Source organism: Struthio camelus, chromosome 1, assembly GCF_040807025.1.
Source record: "Struthio camelus isolate bStrCam1 chromosome 1, bStrCam1.hap1, whole genome shotgun sequence".
Lineage (NCBI taxonomy): Eukaryota > Metazoa > Chordata > Aves > Struthioniformes > Struthionidae > Struthio > Struthio camelus.
In genome coordinates this window covers 103,474,994-103,500,294 of record NC_090942.1, presented here as the reverse complement: position 1 = coordinate 103,500,294, position 25,301 = coordinate 103,474,994, and the positions used below count along the sequence as shown (strand labels likewise).

General features: G+C 39.6%; 1 long non-coding RNA gene across 1 annotated transcript in view; it reads right to left on the bottom strand.

Annotated features, from left to right (window-relative positions):
* Nucleotides 1-10,188: 10,188 nt before the first annotated feature.
* LOC138065794 (uncharacterized) overlaps nt 10,189-25,301 on the bottom strand; it is a 77,195-nt gene continuing 62,082 nt past the window's right edge. Inside the window, exon 3 of the long non-coding RNA XR_011138861.1 lies at nt 10,189-10,641. This is a non-coding gene — a long non-coding RNA (uncharacterized lncRNA). The remainder of the gene's footprint in view (nt 10,642-25,301) is intronic.

Below are 25,301 nucleotides of genomic sequence, written 5' to 3'. Positions count from 1 at the left end.
CTGTTATTGAATTCAGGTCTAACTTTGTGCAGGAAATTGCCGAGCTTCCATGTAGCCCATCTGCAGAGAGGCAAAGATGCTGTGACTTCATGGACACCAGGATCTGATCTCAGGTTCTCTGACACCAATTCTGAGAACTTCTGTTGCTTTGCTGAGCAACTGAGCCCTTGTTTCAGGAAACACAGAGGGACATGCTGTTACCAGAGAAAGCTTGGGTTGCAAGTCTCAGTTCTGCCATTGCCTCGATGAACCAGCATATCCAGGGAGAGATGCCGAGACTGCTATGGAGACCCTAATGTCAACTTTAACATTACAGATAGGTTCCCGCATGGCACTGCAGGGGAGAAATGTTTTTCTTCTGCTGACCCTCTGAAGCCTGACTCCACATGCACCATTGATTTAAGTGGTGTCTTCAGCAAATGCACGAGGAGATGCAATGGTTTGGATCCATTCCTGAAAACACTATGTAGATGGTTAGCTGGCTGTGCAAACTGTGTGGTTGCTACAGTTATTAACTATCTAATTACCTGCTTTGGAACATTATTACTGGACCTGCCCGTCTGCTTCTCCTACCTGCTGTGGGCAGAGGAGGAGAGAGAAACAAAATCCCAAGTATGCTGATCCTTCCAGGAAATACACTTTTGAGGCTGATGGTCTTATGGGGATGCTGACCAGCTGTTTGTTTATTATTTCTCTGGGAATCTTTGTCTTGTTTCCAATAAAACACTTTCTGTCATAGCTTCTCTACATTTCCCTAAGATCAGGGTACTGTTTTTCATTTGTATTCTCTGTTTCCCAGCCAAACATTGCATTACAACCAAAAAAAAAAAGCTTGCAAGAATGTAGCAGCATATTGGGGTGGAAAATAAACATTCTAAGGCTATTGCAAGTATTTCCAAAGCAAGTAATACACCCTCAGCAAGGTCAGAATTAAAGTTCAACTGAAAAGGAACACAAACACATTAAGAGACAGCACAAATAAGCATTCTTATACAAAGTGCTCTGCACTGTGGAGTGGAGGGACCTTTGCTTACCACAACACAAAGACTGGTGGCCTGTATTACAGTGCGATACTCCGCCATGTAGTACTTCTGTCTGCATATAACCACTGCTGTCATGTGGCCATTCAGCCACTTGCCTTTGTGTCATTGGTAAAATATGTTTAATTAAGTTACTAAAAACAATGAGAAATGGATGTTTCTCACACACATAATGACAGCTGTGCTGTCAGTGGAGCTTATGTGTGTGGGGAGTATCAGATATTTTATGGACAAAACACCCTACATGCACAGACTACAAGAAGAATTTCTACCTTAACTGTATAGGGACAAAATCCTTTTATGTCAACCTAGGTTATTTTGGATGACCTATTGCCTGTTCCTCACCCACAACTTTGATATAATTAGATGCAGCAGATCTTAAAGATGTAATCATATTCTCTTATGTTTATGTAAGCTATTAAAGCCAATATAGTTTGAAGATACGCAGTAACACACATGTGCTAGGCTTATATATAAAATAATTGTTAATATCGTTATAAGCATGGCAACGTCAGTATGGAATCTGGTGGTCTTTCAAAGTGCGTATTAGTGATGACTAATCCCCCTGGGGATCAACTACCCATCCAGTTGTTGTTTCACAAATTATGATTCCAGAAATTAGCTTGCTTTCTAAGTGTTATCAAGGCCTACAGTAGAGGAAACTCATCAGCATGTGTGCGCTGCTTTCTATGAAAAATCTCTTCATATTTTCCGCAAAATTCTTTTTTTGTATTGGAAATGAAAATCAGAAATGGAAAGGAATTAGAGAAGTGGAAACTTTACGAAATTCATCTTTGCAGGAAACATCAGGGCATGTTTCAAAATAATTCTTGCTAGCTGGACATTGGGTAGGCTGGTGAGCCAGGGATAGGAGCTGCCCCATGCCTCTCTGAGCAGCGTTTGGGCTTCCAGGACGGATGGCTACCAGGCTCCCCAGGAAGCCTGTCTGATGGCCTAAAGGTATTAGCCACATTTTGTTCCCTATTAAATCGCAGCATACAATGTGATGTTCTGCTCCTCAGCCAGGAAATTCCCAGTCAATTCTAGCTAAAAAAAATATGAGATTAAACCTTTCAATGAAGTAAATAGAAGCAACAGAGATCAGATTTTCTGAGCAATATAGTAATACTTTTAATGGCTCTTTTCAGCAGGCATGTGCACCTCAGGTCTTGTTCAAACCAGCTCAAATGTCCTCTGAAGGCTCACCACACAATTTAAAGATTTTATTTCACTACTTTCAGTGGCTTCAAAACATTAAGGGGTACTATACTTCCCCTTCTGTTACCGCTGAAGTGCAAAATCCAAATCCAGACAAGAGCATTTAGCAGCAGTCGCTGTGTGTTTGGAAACCACACAGTGGTGCTGTATGATTAGACTAGCGCTGGAAAGCAGACAGACCGAAGGCAACAGTGATATTCCTGTTCTCACAGTGTTCTGCAGTTTAGGAATCCTGTGCACTTATAACCTCCACTATATTTCAAGCTACAGAATAACCAGTGAAAAATGGTAATTTCTCCTCATTCCAAAAACAAGGCCAAGGGAAATGGATTCCACTTTATTTTTTAGAAGTTATAGTACAAGTTAATTAAAATAAGTCCGGCCCTTTCCAGCCTTTTGAAGTCCTGCTAACCCCAATGAAAATTTTTCCTTTCTGGGCATGAAGGTGTTCTCCCATACTTGTAAAAAGTAGGCATTTAGTTTGGATGAACGTTTGAGATGGCATTTGAAGATTTCATGAAGTTAACTGCAGCACATCTGGAGTGATCGGGATTATCTTGAATTAAAAGCAATTAAGAAGGTTCCACACTCAGAGTTTTAATGACTACAAATTTTACATAAAATTAGAAATAATTGTAAGCAGCAAATAAGGACAAGAGCAAACAATAGTTCTTACTATAGATAGCTGTGATCTTCATAAATGAAAAAGAAATGTTTGATATGTATTGAACAGAAATTACTATGGGTGGTTAGCTAAACCACAATGTTACATTAAAAAGTATCATCAGTGGGCTGTGATGGTAATCTCAGATAACCAGGAGATGTTCTCCACTTATATTTTCAAGTGTGTCTAAACAGTCTGGTCATTTCTCAAAGCTTTTCAGGCAATTTCCGCACCCATAGAGAACAATGAATTCAGTATACAATTGTTAAACTCTGGGAAATTCTGCTAAAGTTTCATATCTGGCTCTAAAGGATGCTGACAGTTGCTCAGGTTATAACAAAGGCAGCCACTTATCCAAAACTCCTTGGATATGCTCTAAAGTTGTATTTACAGCTACATGAGTCCATACATTGCTCACTACAAAGACAAAAAAAGGTTCGTTAAGGGAACATAAGTCAATGCAGAAGATCCTATTTATTTACAATTGCATTCCTATTCATCGTTTCTGGTAAAGGTCTATATATTCATATAAGCCTTTCAAAGCTTTATAACCAGAAGCAACTCCCCTATCTCCGAAAGCTACAACAATACCCGGGTGTGAAAAGGAAAAGTAAAACCCTAACCCGAAACAAAAGTACATCAACAGCATTCTCTTTAGTCAAAATGCTCTGGGATGAAATGAGCACGTCTGCTTTGTATTAGCAGTTATTTGGGGTAACATCTTAACATGCAAAATGCCTCTGAAGTCACAGCCCTGTACTGCACAGATAACAAGTGTTTTATTGTACGCTGAGCAGCTTTGTGCTATTATTGAACACAGCCCTACTGACAGACTAAATTCTACCTATTTATAGGTCATGGGATTGTTTATCTATAATCTGTTCACGCCACTGGCGATATAGAGAGGGCAAAAACGGCCATATGAAAGTGTTTTCTTTGCAGAAGCTTCTTGGGAGGCACAGGACAGGCAGAGAAGTTTTGTCCTTAGCTGTGCTTTAGGACCCCATGCAGACAGCATGCCCTGCACCAAGGAGTAGAAGAGGCAGAGTGGAAGAGGAGATGAAGTGCACAGCTCTATGCTTTTCATTGCTTTCTGTGAGCTCCAAGGGGAGCAGGGGAAACAAAATGGAAATTGGAGGCAGTTCTGACTTACACTAGTGATCAAGCAAGGACCAGGTGGCCCTTGAATGTCTTAACCAAAAATATCACTTACAATAAGCTTTATCCTTATTTTTCCCCTGAGCACTAGGTTGGGGAACATTGCTGAAGCTAGTCTTTCAAATCAGCCACGCTAACACTATATGGAAGTGAGAACACTAGCTTTTCCTTCAGACATGTGAACCACCAAATGTCTCACAGTCCCCGTCTGATTTTTAGGTACTATTACTTCTTCCTTTCCACTCTTTATCCCAACTGAGCAGTGCACGTATCTGACTTAGACTGAGGGATCTGGTAAGACTTCAGGGTAGAATAAAAGGTAGTTTCCTGCCAAAAGTTAACCAATGATAAAAACACTATTACTTTACAATTTAAGTTAGAACAATTGCGTATAATTAGCCATTTTGCTGTAAAAATCTGGCCACAATACTAGCTCATTCTGCAAAGGAGCAAGTTAGTGTTTGGGCACCTCTGTTTCAACCTTTGCTATGTGGAAGTAGATGACTGGGTTTCCCTCTTAGCTGAGCTGAACTATTGAGAATGATGTTTCATTACTTTTTTCCTCCTCTATGAGAGTTTTGCTTTCCTCGTGGCCTCATATTTCAGGTTGAGAGCTCACCACAAGTTATAAGGAAACTGCCTTGAAGCACACAGGAAAAATAACTGTGTCACAAGTATATGTATTAAAAAGAACTATAAATATTTACATGCAGTGATATCTAAATAATCCTGAAGAACTAGAACCTTACAATAGAACATTAGATGAAGTTCTTGTATGCTAAATGCAGATACTCTGGCATCATAGCAAAAGACAGTCAATAAATGATCTCACAGATCCACACATCAGAAATGAGGCCAAAAATTTGATCTCTGTTTTGTTCTTTAACAAGCGTGCATGTTGGTTTTATGTTCTTTTGTTTTGCTTTTATTTTTACTACAACAAAGGAAGGTTATACCAGTTTGAAAATTTGGAAGTCATATGCAATTTACAGTTTCTTGGTTGTCCTGAAGCCTTTTCTAAAAGTAGCACCACATACAGCAGGTCATATACCTCTAAAATAAGATTGACTTCAGTGATAAGAAACGAGAGGAGCTGAAGGCTCTTAGTTTCTTTAGAGCTCTTGGGTGACTTGCACAGTTATGCTATGTCCCTGGCTAGGCCATTATCCCTGTTACTATCCTACTATATTCTCACCCCCTTTACTATCAAGCTACTTCAATATCAGCTCAAGATGCTCTCCAATGAAGAATGCTTTCAACAGGGAAAATTCCTTGAGCTCCTCCATAATGAGCATTTGTGCACATGCTTGAATACATTCAAGCTTTTCAGCTGTAGACTTACCTTTCTATAGTGCTCTTTTTGCACCTTAGTCACCTATTGGCCCCATCAACTTGTTGGCAAACTTCCTCCTTCTGATGTATTTGAAAAAAAGATTTTATTACCAGATTTTGTGCCCTTGCTCCTCAGAATCTTTTTTGGCCAGCTTTATTATGGCTTCACATTTAACTTGCCAGAAGGTTTACGATCTTTTCTGTGTTCTTCATTTGGACTTCCACTAAAGGATGTCTTTTTACTTCTAATAACCTCCTTAACTTGTCTTTTTACTGTACTGGCTTCCTTCCTCATCCCCAGTTCTTAGACTCACTGAAAACGGAAAGAGAGAAAAAATGCCCAACTTCTTGAAAATTGTCCAAACTATTCTCCTTTATTCAAATGAAGTTTGAAACTATAAAGTATGCCCAACCTGTAGCAGAAAACAAAAGTTCAAAGTAACTTCCTCCCCTCTTAGACCTCCCCTAAAGTCATCACAATTTTCCAGGGTGAAAAATAGAAGCATCTGAAAAGATTATAGAGAACACCTTTCATATGGGGAACCCCAGGAGGTAGAAAGATTTAGGTATGAGATTAAGTTCTTCAACATGCAGAACATCTACTTGCAGATCTAAAAGGTTTAATCAGATCTTACGAAGTGAAGTAAGTTAAAAGAATTTAGCATGAAAGTATACTGCAGTGCTCAAGAAAAAAATCTTGAAATGTTGATAATGCAAGAAGCTCTGAAGTGAATAATTCTCAAAGCATGTGCATGAAGCTGGCAAAGATCATGCCCTTAAAAACAGTGGCTGATTGGGAATGTGTGATTCAGTAAATCCGTCAAGCAGTGAGCTTTCATCTTTGGAGCTCTGGTTTATACCTTACTTAAGGCGTTAATTATAACTGTCTAGGGTATCAGTTCTTCACTAATTAAGCCTCCACATTTAGATGAAGTGTGAATCCAGATCATAACCAAAAGTTCTTCCAGTGCAAAAGGACTTAACTAACTGGAAGAGAATCAAAGCCATTTCAGGCTCCAGATACAGTCAATGGAGAGATAGCTCACACTTGAAAACTTACAAATATTTATGCACTAAAGAGCGCGTAACATTTGACTTTTTCATTCAGCAACTCTCTTCCCAATCTGAGGATCATGAACTAAACAGGGATCCTCAAGATTATTACTCAGTGTAATATCGCATCCAAGAACATCTTGCAGGATGTGCCTATATGTGTCTACTCTGCAGACATTTTAGTAGAGTACATTATTAGCTCATGTGGATTTACAGGGTGGCTAGACCTACATTATTAACCAAGCTACTCACTTTAAAGCTAGCATGGACATCTACGTTATTCTCCCATGACTGCAGCGTAGACATCCCTATAACTTTATGGTACACATAGGCTTTGATAGCTCTGCCTTCATTGTGCAGTACCGTTAAATTTCTGATTCAAAGAATGCTGTCCATTGAAACTTCACTGATGAGAAGAAAAAGAAGCTGAAAGAACAATAAGAAATGCAATATGAAGAAGAAAGAGAACAGAGATACAGGAAGAACTAGGTACCAAAAAGAGAAATACGTCTTGGAGGGAAGGATATCAAAAGGAGCAGACATGTCAAAGGCAATTAGATTGACCTGATTCCTTCAAAACTTGGACTTTTCTCATAAAGTAAGTTAAATGAAGAAACACTGGCAAGCACAGATATTTGTTTCACTGCACCACACAAAGCACTTACTAATTAAAAAAAAAAATAAATCAAAGCTTAGCTTGCTCTGCACATGTTACCTGTATAACTCAATTGTTGAAGATTTTTGATGTCTTCTAGAGATGAATTCATATAGAATAAAGCATCTGCGGATTAAAAAAAGAAGATAGAAAGCTTTCTAAGTTACCATTGTTCTTTTTAACCAAATGTAGAATGAAAATTCTTCATATGATTAGCATTGCATGTGAGTTAAAGATATAATTACATAATGGACTCGTCAAGTTAAAGGAGCTTCTACATGTATCATTTATGCAATCTTTTTATTACTGAAAAGATATAGATGCACACACATGATGGCAATAATATTATTAACCACTGTAACAATCTATAAATATCACACGATAGTTTTATTTAAGATTTTTCTATTTTAGTTATTTTGTGCCTAGTCAAGTTTAAATTGAGATTACAGTTTACTGAGACATTGCAAGCCATATTTGGGTCACTATCTCAATCCAGAAGGTCATTTGTGTCTACCTTCTAAAAGGCTGTAACACAATACTGTTCTGAAGTTAAAATACTGTAGATCAGGGATGGTTATGCAACATATCTAATTTTTTCCCCCAAAGGACAAAGACGATTTCTCAGATAGTACAATCTTTGTCAGCAGAATCAGTGAATTTGGCCCTGTGACTCCAGGTGAAGGTTATCCTTGACAAATAGTCACAGGTTTAAAATTCTCACTCCAGCTTCACTTCTGCTGAACTTTTGCACCACATAAAGTGTAGTGAAATAACTGAGCTGAACAGAAAACAGTGCTATTGAGTGAAACTATATGAATAATTTCGTCACGAAGAGTCTTTCCTGACTGTAACTGCAGAAGTATTACTAATCTAACAGAGGGTAAAACAACTTTTCTGCTAATTGAGCAAACCCAAATGTGTTACAGAGACATCTGTTTATAATTATCAAAAGTCTGGCTTCACAACAAGTGGGAGCGCAACAAAAATGAGCATACCTGTGAATTCCAGTCATCTTTTTTGCACAGAAACAAGTTGGTCCGTCGTGCAAGTACAATGCAGAGAAAAGGTAAGGGGTTTGCGACCAGGGTCCTAGCTGGAGTTTATCAGATAAACTAGAAGAAATTTGTTTCACTAAAAAATAATTATTAGTAGAACACAATAAAATATATATTTGCTATCTCACTCTCAAGAGCGTTGTAAAAAGCTTGGAAATGTGAATCTTAGCAGCTTAAAACTGAGATCCAAATAGATAGTATCTCTCTTTTTTTTTTGTTTAATTTAAAACCTCTGATTTTAGGGTTTATTTCCTACATTCTGGTGCCTAGCATATGAGTTGCGAACACTTGAGAATGGCAGTGTCGTTATTATTTTTATCTCGTATTTTCCAGTCAAGGCTAATCAAAACCTAGCACTCTGTATCTCATCCCTTCACATTGCTATAAGCTCCATGCATGCAGGAGGAGGATCATGACTTCCTCTGGCTGTTATGGACCGAGAGTGCTTCAGAGGGATGATCTGAATTGTCATTATCTTTAGGAGCGTTCTGTACCTAAAACCAAAAGGTTCTTGCTGTTTTGCTAAATTACAAAGCTGAAGTGAACCTCATACCTTTTAAATATGCTCAAGGCGCACTGGCAAGATAATTTGTACGTTGAATGTGTTGGTTCTTCTTCACGGAGCATGCATGCCTCGCCTCTGGAAAACGATATCCTGGACTTACTCTACTCAACAGACAAACTTAGAGAGAACGCTTCTATGTTGTTTTGAACACAGTAAACAATCTTTGATATAGAAATCAACTAGATCAAGGATCATGAATTCATGGCTCTCATGGTTCACCACAATTCAGGCGTGGCTCAAGCAAGCAGGCTGTATCATGCGACAGCACTGGTGTCAAGTCAGTGCCAGTCCTGCAGTAATCCACATAGCTAGCCAGAAGATGGAGCAACCTAGTGGCGTGTGCTTCCTTGGTTCATCCCCATCCTTGCAGAGGAAGGTGGATCCTTCAGAGCCCTGCTGGTGTCTGCCATCTGGTAAAATGTTCCTGAAGCATTCTTCCCAGGTTTGACTTGCTGCCTATCATCTCCAAGAAATTTTTTTCTGGTAACTCTTAATGTCAAGAAAGATGACTGCTCCATAGCTAGATTTTCTTTCCACTGTGGTTTGACTCTTCACTCTGATCAAGTAAAATCACACATCAGCAGGAATCTTGCTTGACCTGAAAAGGTATTATGTCTGCCAAAAGCATTATTTCCTTACCAAAAAAAAAAAAATTAGAATATAGTAAGATTCTATTTTCTGCATGCCTTGAGTCTGAATGTGAAGACTCTGCTAGTCAGATTGTTAGGGGACACAAAAGACACTACAAAATGAGAGGGACACAAGGAAATAAAATATTTGATTTTTATCACTTAATTTGGATATTAAAGGCTTCTAAGCTGAAGTGACTGTTCCACTCTACCTATGGAAAACAAGGAGGAGCCACTCTTAAAAGCAAAAGCTTTCTGCAAACAAGTAGGTGATCAAAAAAAAAAAAAGGCATTTTTTTTCCAGTGAAAGGAATTACACTGAAATGTCACTCACCAAAATGTAACAACATTTCAAATATTTTATACAGTCCATCAAAAAACATGAAAAAAATCCCACAAGCTTCATCAACATTTCTTCCTCTTTTTCTTTTTGTTTTTTTTGAGTCTGCATATCTGCCTGTTCTGTTCAGGTACCATGTGGCCGGCAGAGCAGTGTTCTGCAGGGAGTACTGTAGTGGTGGCAGCTTAAATAAGAGCCATCTTTGTGTAAATAGTTTGACAGTCATTTCAACTGCTCTGCTTTCTGATGGGTATAGACATCTGATGGCCTTATTTCCATACGAGAACAGCATGTATTTTAATAGCCACATCATTTTTTGCCAGCAGGCTATGAATATTCAGTAAAAAGTATTTCCTATAATATTTCTTCTTCTGGCCTTTTTCTCCTCCTAAATGAAAGAAAAATGTGGAGGAAAAGTCACAGCTGCTTGTTCTACATTCCAATTATTTATTTTATTTATTTATTTATTTATTTATTTTGCTATTTTGCATAATATTACAGCCATCTGATGATCATATGAAATCCTATCTGGGCATTTCTTCTGCAAACAAACATTGCTTTTACCCTGGGACACTTTGTTCTCATTATTTTTCAGAAGGCCTTAAAGATCCTTTGAGGGAATAATAGCACATCTGAGCCAAAGTTGCCAAACTTCTGCAGGATCAGCCTCTTCCACATTTACAGAGAGAGAAAGCACTTAAAGACTGCACAGCCTGTCTAGCACATCTTGTCTGTCTGGCCTAAAAGTCCATGAGCTGCAAGGGCCATATTTCACTACTTTTGTCCTGCTCTAATTGCTTGCTCTTAGGGACAACAACGAGGCCCAGACAGAAGTCATCACCCTTTTTGATTTTCTTCTTAACTGCTTCCCAGGTCACTTTCCTCATCTTCAGAGGATGTTGTCCTCATCGCAAGCCTTTGCTGTGCGTTCCCTGGGAAGGGAAAAGAGATCCTCTGAATCTTTGTAACCAAGTACTCTCATACAATACCGCTACTACAAGGTTTTTGTGTTTAAAAAATATAGATACATAACACGAAATCTGGAAATTCAGTGCAGCACTAGCAGCACAAATTTCTTCATCAAGTCTCTGAGAGGCAAGGAAGGACATATGAAGCTAATGTCCTGGGACACTGGATATCTCAGGCCTTTGCTGAGTCTGTTACGTAAAACTTTTCTTACCTTATGACTGTTTGATAGCATATAAGAGATGATGTAAATTGTCCTAGCCCAACACCATAGGAAGGAGCATAAGTACAAAATTACTCAGAACGACATTACTTTGGTTCCTTTATCAGAAATGCAATCAGAGAAACCAGTGATCGCGGAAGCAGAGGAACTAAATTCTCTGTTGATGCCCAGCTCTTGTCCCTTGGGATTTATACTAAGGCAATGAGGACAATCTTGTTTTACCTCTGCTATGCCAGCTGAATGCATAAATAGGTTCGGGCCATCAATCTAGCACCTGCCAGGAACTACAAATACTTAAGGCCTGAAATGATTCCTACAGAAGTCAAGTGAAGTCTTACTGATGATTTTAATGAAAGTTAGATCACGTTAGTAGATCAAGGACTATGGGAAGAAAAGGTTCTGTTCTTCTAAGCACCTTAGGCTGCAACATTATAATATTTTCTTTTTTCCAAGAGTTTTGCAAGAACACTTATTTATATAGGTGTTACACAATTATGCTATAGGGAAATGACGAATTATAAAATAAATTGCATTCCTGACAAATTATAATTACTGCCCAGGAGACTGAACACCAAGAAACCCTTTCCTCTGTCAGTTGTGGGAACGAGACGTGCGCTGTGCACCTGATCAGAAAAAAAATCCCCCAAACGAAAAAAAATTCCGACAACCAGAGGACTTGCACAGAGTCATGCCGATGTGTTTGGGATTTCAGAGTTCTATGCAGATGTTAAACAGGAGAGTGGGACAGCAGGAATCAGTGTCTGGTAATTATGGTTACATTAGCTAACATACAGGAAATTTGAAATTAGAAACTTTCTGCAAATCCAGAGGCCAGAAGTATACCTTCTGTATACCAGAAGTAATTCCCTTCACTTCCATGCTCCAGATAGATACACACATATGTAAAAGGCAGGATTTGACCTCTTCAATTCTTGCTCTTTCCATGGTGCTATATCAAGAGCTTCAAAGATGTGGTACTGATCTGAATATATCAAGCCTCAAAATTCCTGAGAGATTCTAAAAAACTAGAAAACTTTAAAATAATAAATGCTTGGTTCTCTTTAATTGCCTTCCCCTTTCACAGTATGTAAAGCTCACATACTTCAGATTTTTCTCTAAAGTCACAAGAGCTAAAAATGTATTTCTTCTCCAATAAAAACTGAGCTTCTCAGGTGAAAAAACAGATTGTAGTCCACATTGTGAAATTCATAAAGCTGGAAGACTCAGCAGTGCCGAGGTGATAGACTTCAGTTAGATTGGAGGAAGAGGCGGTGGGCTAGCCGGAGTGTGAGGGAGGCCGAGGCTTCTTAAAAATCAGACAAAACTTAATTGGAGACAGGTTCATTCTGTTGCAGGAACGACTGGAGACTGCATTCGTACCAGATGCCCCTGCATCTTGCCGCTCTCTCAAAAATGCTGCTGTGATCTCCCAGCTTGGGACCCTGCCTTCACCAGCAGGCAATGTCCCCTCGGCTAGGCTCTCATCAGGCTGCTGGGGACCAGCGTGCCCTGCTCTTCACCTGCTCAATCCTTCCTGGGTCCTGCCTGCCTCCACAGGGTGCGGAGTCTTTGCTTGGTCCCACTTTCTTCACAGAAACGGAAGCATAGTCACGACGTAGGGCCCTGAAGAGCCCTTTCCCCATTGATACCAGGCCCCTGGGGACCATGGGCTTACAGCATCGCCCAGCAGGGGAAAAGGGGAGCCCAGGGGCCAAGCACAGACTACCATTGACAAGAGGTCTTAAACAAATGACTCTTAGATGCACATGAGCTACGAACCTGCATATGAATGAAGTGAGCACATCTGGTTCTGCTTCCTCAGCAACATGGAGCATCCTTAGGCTTAGGGTATGGTACTCAGAGATGTCCTCAGTCTTTCTTTTACAGTTTATAACTTTTCTTTGAACCATGGGGTCAGTCAGCCGGCCTGTCTGTCTCTCCCTTGTCCCAGCCAATTTCCTTTGATCTTGTCTGGTCAGGCAGTTAAATAAAAAGAAGTTCCTCAGATCCTCCTTTCTGCAATACCTTTCTCCTTCAAAAACAGGAGGCTTTGCTTCCCCAGCCACTCCTGATTTTTCATTTCTATTCCCTGTGGGGGCAGAGGGATTCATTCTCCATCTCTCTGCCTCTCAGGGAAGTTACAGGAATTAGTTCTCATAGCTTCAGCCAATCTCTTGTCCTGCACCTGTGTTTCCAGCTAAGCGTGTGATCAGTAAGGCTCGCTGATATACTAGTATCCTCCACTTCTCATCTGGAAAAAGATCAGAACCAAGACTAGCTCGTTTTAGCAATAGCAGAAGTTAGGCTGAAAAACTAGCTGCATTGTACGGATCCAGGTTGAAAGCTTCCCAACTTGGCAAAAGCTTAGACAAGGGCTTTTCTTCTGCACCACTACAGCCACTTCCAGCTGACCAGCTCTTAGCTCTCTCAGTAATACCCTCATTCAGAAAGGCTCAGACCCTACAGAAATATTTATTGTATTTGTTCTCATAATATGCCCAGGAGCAGGGAAGCACCACTATGAAACAAATGGGAAACTGAGGTACAGAGAGACTAAGTAACGTATCAAAGGTCATGCAGGAAAATCTGGGGGGTAGCAGGTCTGACTCTGCAAGTGCACACTCGAGTGCCTTAACCATTTATCTGCTCCTCCTTCAGTCAGGTTTGGAGCCAGGGAATGATCTCTGGCACTGTTCTAATAAAAAGAAAATCAGCTAAACCTTTTGATATAGATCCAGGTCTCCAGCCTTAATTCTCTACAGTTCTTTTTGCTCCACTTTCAGACGATGGCTGCTAAAGAAAGCACTTTCCACATCCTCCACTTGCATAAAATCACTGAAACTACGGCAGCTTCACCACATACGGAGTTGTCCCCATATCTTATTTACTTCTCGCTTCTTGGAGGTAGCCCTCGCCTAGATAGAACTGAATCATATAAAGCAGAAGAAACGCCACAGTGTTAGTAGTAAAGGGAGAGAAGGAAGGTAAAGTAGCGTTTCCAATGATTTTTGTCCCTTTTCCAGAAAATACAAATCCCAGAAGTACCTCCAGCCTTTGCTAGCATGATACTGTAAATGAGCAGAGCATGGGCTGCATTTAGGTTGAAACTACACACTCAGCTTGTAGTCAGCAGCTCAACTGATTCTCAAACACAGCCAGTTTAACACTCATAGCTTGTCATTCTGAAAAAAAAAAACAAGCATACTAAAGGCATCAGGGAATTTAGACTTGGGGCTGGATGACAAGTATTTAAATAACTTTCCAATTCAATGAGGCATTTTAAGCTTTTCATTAGCAGTAATTAAGCAAGAAGTAGAGGTCACCAACAGAAATTTTTACAGAGATTAAAGAGGCAGGATTCAAAATGAAGTTAGAGCCAGAAATTCGATTCTACATTAACATAAAAGGCAGATAGATGGAACCTATTGCTACCACAAATCCATCATCTTCAAAAATGAATTGCCTAGGTTTTTTCTTACATTACTTTTTCGTGACTTTTGACTACAGAGGTACCAAAATTTTAGATCTGAGCTGCCATTGACAGGACTCGGTGAAGTAAACCAAGAGAAACATCCTGGTGAATTAGCCCCCTAAATTATAACGACACTATTTTCACTATGAGTTCAGACAGGAAACAACAATCCTATCTCTCAGTAGACAGACTCTTTCTCCTACTCTTCCCACCTACTATACCAGGCCAAGCTGAACGCAGAGAGGGTAAGAGATTTTGGTTACTGTTGCAGGAACCAAAGTTCTCTACCCCAAAAAGTGCTTCTATTTGGGTGGAGTCTGAGCAGTGACATTTACAGCGTCCCAACCCACAGTTAAGATGCTGCCCTTCTCTCTGGTAATATGCCAGGAGTAGCAACAGAAGAGCTGTAACAGAGCTCAGCTGGAGGCTCTTGGAAAGTGTTCTGATTTACTGAAGAAGCTGCATACAGTACTGTGAAGCTGTCCGTTGTGCTCCTTTGAAAAGGAGCTCATACTTAACAAAATTCATTTTTCGTATTCACACAGAATGGGTCAGAATCCCTGAGGGACCATGGCTTTTTACACAGTAATCCCCCTAGTCTTCCGAGGGTCATGGTAAACAAAGCCAACTCTAGAGCTCAATGTGAGTGCTGATGCTGGACTTTGCACCCTATCCCCTACTTGTTTGGGGGCAGCTGTAGGTTCACTAAGAACAAATGTTGACTATGACCCCACATAAGCTTTGAGTAGGAGGATGAGGGCAAGCAAAGACTTCTTGAGCCTTTTCCCTCAGCTTGCATCTCTATAGAGACAAGCTATGTATCGGCTACCCAGAAGAGATTCTTAAAAGGTATTTGAACCTTTGCTTTAACTCAGCAAAGGTTCATAGAGAGACATAATCACGTGCCTCTGTTGAGATGGGAATAGCTCACCAATCTGAAACAGAGACTTCCTGAAAAATGGGAACGTTATTCCCTACAAGAAGAAGCATAACCTGTCTGATTTTGCAAGCATATAGATTCTTTAAAGAGTAGGCAATCACCTGTGATGATGAATTCAGATGTTCTCTGAATTTCACTTCTCTCAACAAGTATTGGCAATACAGTTATTCCAGATTAGCACTGCTGAACAAGTAAGAATGAGCTAGCATATCACTTTGCTCTATGCATTATCTTTTCAGGAACTGAGAGTTTCAAAGGGCCCAAACAACTGAGGAACATAAGTTCCACTGAAGCCATCAGTGGGATGTGCTTCAAAATCATGGAGCATATTGAACGTCCTGCCCTGTGAGAATCGGAAGACCAGGCCCTCAGCGAACTCTGCTGACAGGTGATGCTCATTTGGCTTTGACAGCAATATAGTGATCTCTAGCAGCTGGTAAACTGTCCCCAATTGCTTTAAAAGACAATGTTAAGATAACATAATCAAAGTTGCAATATCTCTGAAGAGCTATAGAAGCAGTAATTTCATGTTCAAGCTGTAAGAGTCTGGATTCTTTAAGAGCTGGATGCAAGTCCATTTCCTTATCATACTAGTAAAAGACCCCTGTGATTATAGCATACAGCAGAACCAAAGCTCTACAGATGTAGAAGTGATAAACTTTCCTTCACAACCTAAATAAGATACGTTCCTATTTGGACTGCAAGCTCTAATGGTACAAATCAAAGCAGAGTATGAGTTAACTCATTCAGAGCCTGCCACTGGATAAATAATACGTAACAACAACAAATGATACTTCATAAAATGCATACATTGAGTTAAATAATGTGGACTCTCCTCAAATACAAATAATTGCCTTTTCATAAGAAGTCCTTAGTTTTGATTAATCATTTGTAATCTGATCAAATGGAAGAATGAAAGCTGCCTAGTGCAAATGACTATTTTCGCTTTTTTTTTTTTTAAACAGCTGACCCAACAAATGGGCACCCTTCTGGGTTGAGGAACAAATTAATATTCCTCAAATGACTTGAAAGCATTTAAAGACTGTAACAGGCTCCATATGGGGATGTAGCTAGAAGTGGGTTAAGTAGTAAGCAATTAACTGCATATAAACCATGAATCAGTCTATTTTGATGATAAGGCTGTAATTTCAGCTTTTGCCTTTTCAGTATGTTTCACAAACACAATAGGCAGGCTTATACTGAAAAGCGAATGAAATGCTGCTCTTCTGTTAAGTGAACACATTTCTTTTTCCTTCATTACTGCTCTCTAGGACCATGAGAAAGGTTCAGTGCAGCACTACAGATACTTTCTGTATTTGTCTTTGTATGACCAAGACCCTCAGAAAACACAAGGAAGAGATTCACATTAATTTAATATTTGAGCGTCCCCAAGGAGAATGAAGGATATCAACACTGTGACTAACAGGCCAGACTTTCCCTGTGGTATCAAGCTTTTAAGTAGCCTAATGTGAGTGTCCAGGAAGAGCTGGTGAGTACTAAGCAGATGATTTCTTCTAGACCAATTTTCCTCCTTCCTGAAATGAAAGTAAGGCTTGTATTTCATATTTCTTTTTCAAGTTCATTTTCTTATAAATTTACTTGTTTTGTTATTGTACAATAAATACTTAAAACCCTACCTGAATTCATAGAGTAGAATTATTCCTGATGTTTATAAAGGAGATTAAAGCTAACACTGAAGTGCAAGAAACACAAAATGAGAAATACACTAGAGAATTTGGGTCTTTCTTCCTTTTCCCACTCCCTTAAATAGGCATATAACTTCTACACACTAATGAGATTTATATCTGTAGTGCAACTGTGAGCCAAGCCCTAGCAGGATCTCACAGATAGACCATGGCATTTCAGAGTGTTAGCCATGGTTAGGCTGAGCCCAAACTGTGCAAAACAGGAGCTCAAACTCTTACGTAGCATAGCTATGGTCCTGGTCCCTGTTACAGACCTGAGTGTGTTTTAAGAATACAGAACAAAAGTTATGTCCTTTTTATAAACAAAATCAATTTAACTAGAAGAAAAGCAAAACATAAAAGAGCTTAAGCTTCTAAGCAATCATACCAATTGGGTCTGGAGGGCTGAAGCGCCTTTTCTTTCTCTTATCTGTACTTGCCAATCTGGTCACAGTGTTTTGGAAGAATGACACCAACAATGAAACACTGTTGGGATGCATTAGTAGCCCATGTGAGGGTAGCCCATGTGAGCCCATGTGAGCCCATGTGAGACCAAGGGGTGAGTAGCTGGTTAACAGTGAGAGAACAAGCATACCTGGAGCAAAGAATAAAATGAAGACTTCCTACCTGCGGTTCACATCAAGATGCTATAAATTAGTAACACAACTTGGCCAACTACATGATCAGAACATTTAGTGGATAGATATATTGATTCCTGACCTCTTCTCCTACAGCTTTTGTCTATACGTTGACGCATGGGTATGACTGTGGGGATTGAAACAGTTTGAAGATGGCATCCACCTTCTGTCCTATCTTCTCTCTCGTCATGACCATACAAGGTAAACTGTTGATGTGAGCCTGCATTGCCCAATATTTGTTCTTAAAATACTTATTATGCCTGATATAACTGAGTTAAGTCTGAGTGACTTCTGGAATTCACTGTTGAAGTCAGATAGAGTCAGGAGTGTTTTGGAGTTGGTCTTTCTCTTTACCTACTTAACCATGGAGAAGATAACTAGCAGGAAAATTAACCAACTACTTAGTACTTTAGTTCTGGTTTATCAATGCAGAAATGATCTTACCTAAATAACATCTTTACAAGAGGAGTAGAAAATACACGACTGCTCTTTGGCTATTTCTCTTGCGGAAGACCCTTATGAAGTTCAAAAGGAATTTAATATTTAGATTTAGAAATATTTACTATGGTTGAATAGGAGGGACTTGTAAAGGCCTGCAGAGAAAAATTCTCTGCTGATATCAGCAGTAAAAGCACTCCTGCCTTCAAAGGAGATAGGTAAGCACAGAGATGGGCCACATAAGATAAATGAATTCATTCTGTTTTTTTAACCATCCTATTAGACCCTATACATGTGATATAATTCTCTCTATCTAGTTCCACTGATAAGTTATCATTTCCTATTAGAACCCACAGGGTGTTTCTATGCAGGTTTCCTTTCACAGACTCCTTAGCATAGCCAGTGAATTCATTTTCTCCATGTAAACTAAATGGTGTGGCTCTTTTTCCTTTGAAGTCATATGTTGTCTGTCACCACAAAGGCAGCCTACACGCAGCTGTATCTTGTTTTGGAGCCTATACTCTTGCATATGGTTTCTAGATGGAGGCAAATATCACTGCAACACAGTTATTTAAATAATATACTGTCACATAATGATTAATTTCTGTTTTATTTTCAGCATAGTCTGTGGCATAGACCCCCATATGGTAAAATAATAGGCTGAAAGATTAGCCACCACCACCATCTGTTACTCATCCCTGATTTCACTCCCTCTTTCAAGCGCTGATTGCAATTTCAAAATCTTTCACTGAATGAGTCTATTTTCTTTCAAGTTATTACCTAGATGACTTCTGTAATTCTATATAGATGAGGCCTGAAAAAGAAATGCTGAGAGCACTGAATGTGCATAACGTATTTGCATAACGCAAAGGAACAGAGGGTGCTGTGATAGGAAATTCACAGCGCTGGCTTCTCGCTTCACCCATCAGCGTTTAGAACAGCGTAACTCTGCTGACTTCTCTGGAGTCACTACTGCCAGAGAGAAACAAGGTGTTCAGTGTCCCGTTTCTTACCAGGTTAGTGTACAACAAGTGAGAGATAACAGAATATTTTCACTCTCAATATGAACATCTATTATTTGTTTTTTTTCTCCATCTAGATGAGTGTTCATGTCTTATACAGGTAAACTACATTTCTTACTATATCCAAACTATAGAAAAGTAAAAAGGAGAAGGGAGGAATGATAAGGACAACCAAACGAAGGAGAGCAAGCATACCAGAGGCAAGTACAAAAAGGTAATCAAAAAAAAAAAAAAAAAGATTTCTGTGGCTGAGATCCCCATGAACTTGTCTGAATAATGGGCTTTATTTGAGTTTAATCTACTATATCACGAATCTTTGGCATGCAGCTCTGCAACAGTATGTCAGCCCTGGCAGAAGAACCCTTTGCTGTTTGGAGGCTTGACGAGAGTGGCACAGAGAACATCAGTTATTTGCCCTGAATGCTTGGTAATAGGCATGAATCTCTCGATAGATCAAGATAAAGCAATCAAGCCTGGTTTTAGTTGTAACCAAACAGACGCATTCAGCCTAAGGCAAATCCTACTGAACGCAGGAAGAATCCACATCATTACCTCTTTTTTTCGCTTTGGGAGACACTACAAAGGGGTAAGCTGCTCTATCCCCACATTTTAACAGCAGCAGCAGCAGCAGAAAATGTACCGCTATTTCTGAAAGAGAAGCAGAAGCAAATAGCATTTCCGATAGTACCCCTGTGTATGATTCCATAAGGGCAGGAAAAAACAGTTCATACCTTTGGACATTGGATAATATGGTATTCAGAGGTGCTCTCTTCTCTCTACGGCTAACTCGGACCATTCCCGTAACTGCAAAGTTCTCTCTCTTTCAGCTTTGAAACTGAATCTACAACATAGCATCAATGTATGAGTAAACATTTTCAGCTGCTTTAGTAAGGAAGTGAAATTTCACTATCATGTTTTCAGTTCTGAGAGAGCAATTGTTTTGTTCCAGACTATCATTAAAAACAGTTACACTGAAGGATTTACCTGGGTTAAACTGTCATGACTGGCCTGTATTTGCTAAACAAGCTGATTCAAAACACAAGTGGCCTGAGCCCCTGCGTCATGGGCATATCCAAACTATGAAATCACACTCTTACCCTTAGGCCTAGCCTTGGGTCCCATTGTTTATTACACGCTGCTTTGGCTTTACTTTTAAAATTAAGCTTCAAGCATATGAAAATGACTTCTCTACTTGTACAGTACCTAGCGTATCATCAGGAAGCATTGAAAAGCAAAAGAAAAAAACAGGAGGCGTTACATGCCAGCCATCACTTCAGTTGTTCACTGTGGGATATCAGGCCAGGTTCTTAGCGGATGTAAATCAGCACAGCTTTGTAATGTGTGACAGAGCTGCCCAAAACTGAGCTACTAATGTTTATGTGCAGGAACAGTCTAAACGTCACTCTAGTGTCTGGCTCATGATTCAGAAGACCATAAATGTTTGACACAGCCCATGTATTTGTTATTTTAGGGGGTTGGATGGAAGGAGATGGCAAAGGTTTAGGAGTCAATGATCTCCATCAGCTCTACAAACAAGGCAAGACTGCTGGGCTTTGTTTTCTTTTGGGAACTTTCCAAGCATCAGTACTTTACAAGTTACCCCCATAGGCAACTCAGTGTCTGTTTCAAGTTAATGTGCTTTGTTTTTCAGGCCACAAATAAAATTAGAACAAAGTAAAAGTTCACATTTGTTTGAAAACAACCCAAATTGTGCACCGTGTGAAAAGAAAGGTAAAAAGAGGGTCAGGGTGGCTGAGAGTAAAGGGGGTATGGGATAGGCAAAATCTCTCCAAAGAAGAGAAAGTGATTTTTTTATAGTACAGAAAAAGAATAAATTGAAGAGAGGAGAAAATGATAATTGTTAAAAAGCCTACGTGAAAATTGCTTTAAAATACTGTGGCTATCTTTCTGCTGGTAAAGTACTGGTTTCCCTCATAATAGGGTTAAAGGGACTGAAAGGAGTAGCCGTTGTATTACCATTATATTAGAGGCACATGAAGCAATACGTTCAAGACATCAGGCCAAATTCTGCCCTTGCTTACTGTCATTCAACTAATTTGAGAAGACCTTCGTTCAACACGATCTTTTAATTCCCTGGTTCCTGAAAAAGTTACAGCAACAACAGAGGACTTGTGTTAATCAGACATCAAACAGACACACATGCACCTTTGTTAAAACAAACACAACCACAAAAGGATCTGGAGGAAAATATTTTTATGCGCTAAATTTTGCATACCCAAATCATGACAAATCCTCAGTGTTTTCTGGAGAATCTCAGTTATGTTTATAAGCTCCCTCTGCTAGAGGGACATGGATGTCTGCGCTCATTTCAGAGATGGGGAAACGGAGGCAAAGTGCAGTTAAGGAAATCCCTTTGGTTCTACATCTGTGAAGATGATGCTGTTGTTCACTGCGTTTCTCTCACCTTATCCCGGCCTTCACCCCAAAGCTCTTTTCTCAAAGATGGTACGAGGGTTAGGCTGCTAACTTGGTGCTTGGAGGAAAATTCTTCATCCCATTTCAAGTACTGGCTGAACGCAGAGACACTGGTCCCCATCTGTCAGATGGGGATATTTTCCCTACAGCATGGGGAATGCAGACAGTGTGTGAGAGTGTTTGCGAGTGATGGGGGCTGTTAGTACCTTTTTAGATTAGCATTTCTTCTCTCCTCTGTTAGATGTACTGCTTTGTGAAGTCTGCCTCAAAACCTTCCATTGACTACCGCAGAAACTGCATTGGACCAGTAGTAGCCATAGTGATGCCAGATGGAAAGAAATTATGCATATGACTTCAATACAGAATTGCTCACTGAATACGAAATTCAAATGAAGGCATCCGTTACTCAAGTGATCTCTGTTGAGCTCAAATCCAGACGGGGAACCCTCCCCAAAAAACAATACCACAGAAAAAAAAATGATGCCAATAGTCTGTGAGAAATAAAATCGGGGAAAAGTATATTCCATGATACAATCACTTATCCACTGCCAATGGTGTAGTTTCCCCCTTGTGGGGAGGAAACTGGATAGGTTCATCTTTCCATGAAGATATGCACAAGAAAGGAAAAAAAGAAAAGAGGCAAAGAGATCTGATTTGACTGAGATGAACACTGAACAAAGGAACTGGCTGGCTCAAGAGACTGGAAATAAGAGATGAAGCCTTTGAAATCCATATAACCTCTTCAAGACTGGCTCAGATAAGCAGTGACCCATAGCCTTTATAATAATTGGGTGAGATTTTGGTAGCCTCCATGAAATGGGATTGGGTTATTAATCCAGTTGACAGCAGATGCTGTCACATCAAGCAATCCAAAACCCAACTCTGCATTGTCAGGCAGCTAGAAAAATTGAAAAACAAAACTTCATTTATGACATTGAAAAGAACTGTCCCTTTGTCAAAGGCCAGAAATTAATGGGGCCAAGATTTACTTCCTATGTTGCACCATTTAATAGAAACCTCAGTGCCTGGATATTACAATGAAGACAGCAAAACAGAAATCCAAGACAGAGGAATATGTCATCTATCACCTAGGATAAGAAAGCTAGTAGAATGGAGAGAAATTTTGATTGCTGCTGCCAATTTTGTGACTACCTTTTGCACTATTTTTTGTTTGTTTGTTCTTCTCTGAGAACAACTGACCGTTGTGCCTAAAACCAGCACAAGCAAGGCAGGCCTCTCTGGGAAGGGGAAAATTTGCACTGTCTCATCGTCATCTTGCCCAAGTATTTAATTCACTTTGCAAGTGATAGAGAGAAAGGTCCTTACCTTTCAAATATCTCTTGCTTGCAGCAATGGTAAGATACAATTGAAAAGGAAAGAAACACTTCAGGTAGCTTCCTTTCATGATGACGTTTTAAGATTTTGTCGTGTAAGTTAAAAGCAGTAGTAGACAAGGAAGGAAGCATGCAACACTCTCCTCCTCATTGATTAAAAAAATAGTAGGAAAAAAAGCCATTTCTGTAGAGATTCAGTAAGAACAGGAAAAAAAAAGAAAGCTTTACACTCCACAGATAGAGCTGAAAAAAGCAGTCAACAAGGCATAATAAATGACAGCTTGAAAAGGTTTCTCCACACACACAAATTGAATGCATGAGAGAATTGCTTTTCATCATTGCTCCTAAAATTAGTTTGTGGATGATCTTCCCAGACGCACTAGGCACTTACCTGATGTCCAAAAATATTCATTCCCATGAGAAGGGACGGTGATATAATGGCAAGTTTGACTATGCAAATCACGCTAAATCATTGATTTTTAAGTTCACCAACTGATCTTGCACAGTTGCTTACAAAGACAGGCAAGCTAGACCACACTGACTGTAGTCGTAAACTGAACTCATATTTCACATTGACTTGAAGATGCAGTTTGACAAGTGCTGCTTAAATAAACCTGAGCTTGCCAGTTATTTTCAAATGATTTACTTGTTACAGTTGCTCACAACATAGAAGCCAACAATCAGTCATTAGAAAGCAGTAGAGAAAATTTTCCCAGGGTATTATGTATCGTGTTTGGACAGTTAGAACTCACTGCTATTATTTATTCATGCCACTATAAATTATTCTCCTCAAAATGAACCTGAGTCACGTAAATGCTGACTTGGAAAGCACAAGAGTCCTCTCTTCCTGCAGCATGTATTTTTCCTTTTTAATAAACTTCCTGCCTAAAAATGGAAAACCAAAGGCTAGTGGAGCTTAGGTGTTTAAAAACAATACCCTGGAGGCAAGAGGGAAAGCAGTTTGGAAAACATTTGCTATGTCACTTTTGGGCCTGTAAATTCAGTGAGGGCTTAAACTGTTCCTGCGCTGCGAAACAGAGCATTGCTGAAACATGTAAATAACTTGCATACTGGTATAAGAATCAGATTATTAGTCAAAGACCTTTTCCTTCCTCTTTTCTTTTTTAATTTATGTTTAGTCCTGTCAAATGATATCCAGCTAGGCACTCTAGATACAAAGCAGTTTGGAGTAACTACACATGGGGTCACTTATGGCAAGGAAATAAGAAGCAATCAACCAGATCGAGTCAGCTCTCAGCACAGTGAAAAAGCTTTTGGGACACAAATACTGTTCACGTTCCCAATGTGTTGCAGCCTACTAGAAAGTGTACTGCAACCCCAGCTCATTTTATGCAAGCCTCCTGATAGGTAATGATGTCTTTTGGACATTGCTAACATGACTTGGATTTAAACCAAGGAAACTAGAATTGAAAAGCTCCCTGGGAATCATTATAACCAGCTAGAATTTGGTACCGAATTATCATTAAACTGAAACAGTTTCAAGGCATCTCCATGGTGGTTCATTCCCCACCACAACAACTTCCACAAGAAGTGTATGAATAAAAAAAAAAAAGTTTTCCCTGTTAAAAGTGCAAACAAATAATGCTATCTTCAATCTAATTTTGGAAGTGCATGAATCTGAAAGACAGCTCGTCAAAAATACTGAGGATGAACACACAGGAGACAAACTGAGCTGGTCCTGAGGTTCTTCATGGGCTCATCCTATTCCCTGAAGTAAATAATGAAATGTCCTCTGAAACTATCAATGTTGTTGGAGAGTTTAAGGCCAAACCTTTTTAATGGGCTGGCCCTTGAGTATAGACCATTTTTGTCCCCCAACTCCACAACCTCACTAGCTGTACCCCAGAGTCCTGTGGGGATTGAATAAACCACAGAGGCTGGTCCACAGAAGAGGTGGAAATTTTCAGAACTAAGTTATGCATGTTTTTCACTGTGTCTAGTCCTTTCCCTAAATTACAAAAAATGGAAATACAAGCAAAATTTTGCTGAGTCTTCCATGAACACAGCTGACCATCTCAGCTGTAATGTTACATGAGAAATATTTTTACTACAACCTCTATTATGCAAATAGACAGGTCAGAATCACTGTGTTCTGGGGCTAATCAGCTAATCAAATCTAAGACAACTTTACTGCAGTACAATTGGAGAAGCAGGTCTCACCTACTGAAAATAATTTGAAAATAACTTTATTATTATTTTAGGCATCACTGACATTCCTTTGGGATTTTCTGTGCGCAGCTTCACCAGAGGCTGCTGAGGGAAGCAGTTCTGTTGACCAGTTGCCCCTGGAGCACACTGTAAATGGGGACGTGGCACATCGCTTGGGGATTCTGGAGATAATTTTTTGTTTCATTTATCTGACAAATTTTATCTCACAGATGCAGGAAATGTACACGTTGGAGAAAATTATTGTTGTT